A 4,117-nucleotide genomic window follows, 5' to 3' on the forward strand; every position below is an offset into this window, starting at 1 on the left:
GATAATTTTAATTATATGCAGGATTTTATTTGCTGTCCAGAAAACATTGCTGTATGTTTTAGCAACCATACTGTTGTTGTTTAAAGTTAATAATCACAAAAATATTACCAGTCATTAAATATTATGCTTCTTCACAAAGTTTTACCCTGGTTTACAACTTAATTTTGCAGGCAACTTATAATCACAATATGATCTACAGAAAAGTTAAGTAAGAGAAAAGCAAATATTATATGTATCACTTATATGTGGAATCTAAAAAAATTGATACAAATAAACTTTTTTACAAAACAGAAACAGACAGAGAACAAACTTATGGTTATCAGGAGAGAAAGGTAGAGGGGGGAGGGATACACTGGGAGTTTGGAATTTACACATAAACATTGTTATATTTAAAATTGATAACCAATAAGGACCTACTGTAAGGGAAAGTTGCTCAAGATTCTGTAATAACATAATTGGGGAAAGAATTTGACAAATAATAAATGCATGTATAACTGAATCACTTTGTTATACACGTATCGCTAACACAACATTCTTAATCAACTGGGCTTCCTAGGTGGCCCAGTGGTAAAGAATCCATCCACCAGTGCAGGAAATGCAAGAGACGACGTAGTTTTGATTCCTGGATCAGGAAGATCCCATGGAGGAGTAAATGGCAACCCACTCCAGTAGTCTTGCCTGGGTAATCCCATGGACAGAGGAGCCTGGCAGTCTACAGTCCCTGGGGTCACAAAAGAGTCAGACATAACTGAGAATCACACATACACACAAATCCAATATGAAATAAAAGTTAAAAGGAAAAAAAAAAGACATCCTCTGCCATTCAATAGGGTGGCAACCCAGTGTGCAATGCAGTTCTACAAAGGATGACCTCAAGCACACATTTGTGGGTGGAGAATAGAGACAAGAGTGACTGGGAGGCATCCCCACTGCAATGCTCTGACCACTTGGAAATGAGAAAGAGTCTCTGGAGTCAGGTTGAGGAGTTCTGACCTAACACTTCTTGCCTGCACAGTAAATTTAGCTTCTTAAGTAATAGGTTTTTTCTATTCCTCTATCTTTAAGATTAAAAATCACTTTCAAAGAATAGCCTTTATGAATAGAAATGCAAAGTGAAAGTGAAGTGAAGTCGCTCAGTCGTGTCCAACTCTTTGTGACCCCATGGACTGTAGCCTACCAGGCTTCTTCTTCCATGGGATTCTCCAGGCAAGAGTACTGGAGTGGGTTGCCATTTCCTTCTCCAGGGGATCTTCCCAACCCAGGGATCGAACCCAGGTCTTCTGCATTCCAGGCAGATGCTTTAACCTCTGAGCCACCAGGGAAGCCCATAGAAATGCAAAAGCCCTCATCAAAGTTAGCACGCCAAATTCAACAATATATAAAAAGGTTTCATACACCATGATCAAATGTGGTTTATTCTAGGGATCCAAGAATAGCTCAATATTCACAAAATAATCAACGTGATACACCACATCAACAAAAAGAAAGATGAAAATCATATGATTATCTCAATAGATTCAGAAAAACCATTTGGCAAATATCAGCATTCATTCATGCCAAAAATTCTAATCAAAGTTGTTACAGAGGAAACATATCTCCATATAATAAAGGTCATTTATGACAAATCCATAGCCAACATCAACACATGAAAAGCTGAATCATTCCTCTAAAATCAGGAACGAGACAAGGATGCCTACACTTGCCACTTCTCTTTAAGATAATATTGGAAGCTAAAGTCATAGCAATCAGACAAGAAAAATATATAAAAATACCCACATTGGAAGAGAAGAAGTAAAACTATCACTCATTGCAGATGACATGATACAGCATAAATAAATATAATAATAAAAGAATAGGCTGTCAAGAAAAGCTGTGAACCTTACCTTAATAAAGATGTTCTTTATGCACTTAATCCACAGTTTAGTTTCCATAACATAATAGTACAAACCTAAATTGTAATGATGCATTTATTAACATGATTACCGAATGTTTACATTGAAGGACCTCCTAACAGAATGTAATTTTTATGAAAGCAATAATTTTGCTTCAGTTCAGTTCAGTCTCTCAGTCGTGTCTGACTCTTTGAGACTCCATGAATCGCAGCATGCCAGGCCTCCCTGTCTATCACCAACTCCCGGAGTTCACTCAAAGTCACGCCCATCGAGTCGGTGATGCCATCCACCCGTCTCATCCTCTGTCGTCCCCTTCTCCTCCTGCCCCCAGTCCCTCCCAGCATCAGAGTCTATTCCAATGAGTCAACTCTTCACATGAGGTGGCCAAACTACTGGAGTTTCAGCTTTAGCATCAGTCCTTCCAAAGAACACCCAGGACTGATCTCCTTTAGAATGGACTGGTTGGATCTCCTTACAGTCCAAAGGACTCTCAAGAGTCTTCTCCAACACCACAGTTCAAAAGCATCTATTCTTCAACGCTCAGCTTTCTTCACAGTCCAACTCTCACATCCATAAATGACTACTGGAAAAACCATAGCCTTGACTAGATGGACCTTTGTTGGCTTTTTAATATGCTATCTAGGTTGGTCATAACTTTCCTAATATATCTCAATATACATGACACATTGTGACAGTTAATAAATATGTAATATATTTTTAGAGTACATACCAGGTTTTTAGATTACAAATAATCATTTTAATTATTTGTTCAGTAAAAGGAAAATAATCCATTGATTTCATTTAATTTCTTACATAACATTGCAAATCCAATCTAGAGTTTTGATTAGACTTTTGTCTGTGTTTAAAGAAAATAAAACAGATATCCATCAGAAAATTTTCAGTAAGTTTAAAGCATTCTTGCTTCTGAACATTTATTGTAGAATATGTTCATAAAACTTCTACTAGAAAACACTGATTCTTTAGAAAGATTAAAATATATAAATAAATATATGAAAATATACTTAGAAATATTCAACATATGGCTTTTCTGACGTTAGATTTGTCATCTAGAGCTAACCTTCTATCCTCCAACTGTAGAATCTGCTAGTTTTATCCCAAAATCTGTTTCCCTTTTTTCCATAGTACCACATTTATTTGGTACATAAGCTATTCAAAATACACAGTATATGCTTCTTTTTGTTGTAACCTGTGTGTATAATCTGGCAAGAGATGTAAGTGAAATTAATGTGTGCAATTTCCTGGTTGTTTCCTTAGTAGGTAGGATTCTGCCTTTTAACTTCTCTTTTTTGCCTTCCTGTTGGTGCTATAAAAACCAGGTGGTCAGCCATCTTGTACTAGGTAAGTAAGAGACATTCCATAGAGACGGTGAAGTCATATACAGAGGGAGCTGGATACCAGATGACTTCATGAAGCTGCTCACACTTTTATGTGTCAGAGAATTTATTTTCCTTTAAAAAATTTTTCTCATATTTGGTCTCTATCACACTCAGTTGATGTCATATCTAAATTTATCCATCCCCAATTGCAATGTTTAGATTTTAACAATAAAGATATACTGATTTGGTGCTAAGTTATATGTAATGAAGTAGGACAATATATTTTTAAAATACAGGTATATATTTTATTACATATTTCCCTCAAAGTAATTAAGATGATCCTAAGCTTGGCTTTACTAATATCTCTGTATAATTGATCACTAGAGTACTAAAGTTGGTCTTTTGCAAATATGAACATTTCAAAAAATTTAATGTGCTCTATTAAGTATCTTGGGATTTCCTAATTCATCAACTCAATTTAGCAGGTCAGTAAAAATTTCAACTCTAGCCAATAAATTTCATTCGATCTTAATGCTACTGAGTAAGTTTAGAAAATGTACTATGAAAATACCTCTTCTATTAAAGGATGAACATCTTGAATGTGCTGCAGCAGACAGAGGCATCCGATCTGTGTGCACTTAGTTTCACCTTCACTGAAAACATGGTTAAATATATGACTTAATATCTAGTGTCTCGTTTTTTTTTTTTTTTTTTTTCTTTTCACAAAACAAAACAATGCAAGGATTTCTTGGTATAACTTCCTGAGAGGAAGAGGACATTCTCCTAGGCATTTTGAAAGGTATAAAATAAAATAGTATTTTTATTTTTATAGTGGTGAAATCATTCTTAAAATTTATAAATATGGAAATAAAGATTTATTCTAGATGT

The 4,117-nt window shown here is 35.1% G+C and overlaps 1 non-coding gene across 1 annotated transcript; it reads right to left on the reverse strand.

Moving 5' to 3' along the window:
- Positions 1-1,250: 1,250 nt before the first annotated feature.
- Positions 1,251-1,322, reverse strand: TRNAS-GGA. Its single transcript has one exon. It is a non-coding gene; the product is annotated as a tRNA-Ser (tRNA).
- Between the last annotated feature and the right edge of the window lie 2,795 nt (positions 1,323-4,117).

This window comes from Bubalus bubalis, chromosome 13 (genome assembly GCF_019923935.1).
Source record: "Bubalus bubalis isolate 160015118507 breed Murrah chromosome 13, NDDB_SH_1, whole genome shotgun sequence".
Lineage (NCBI taxonomy): Eukaryota > Metazoa > Chordata > Mammalia > Artiodactyla > Bovidae > Bubalus > Bubalus bubalis.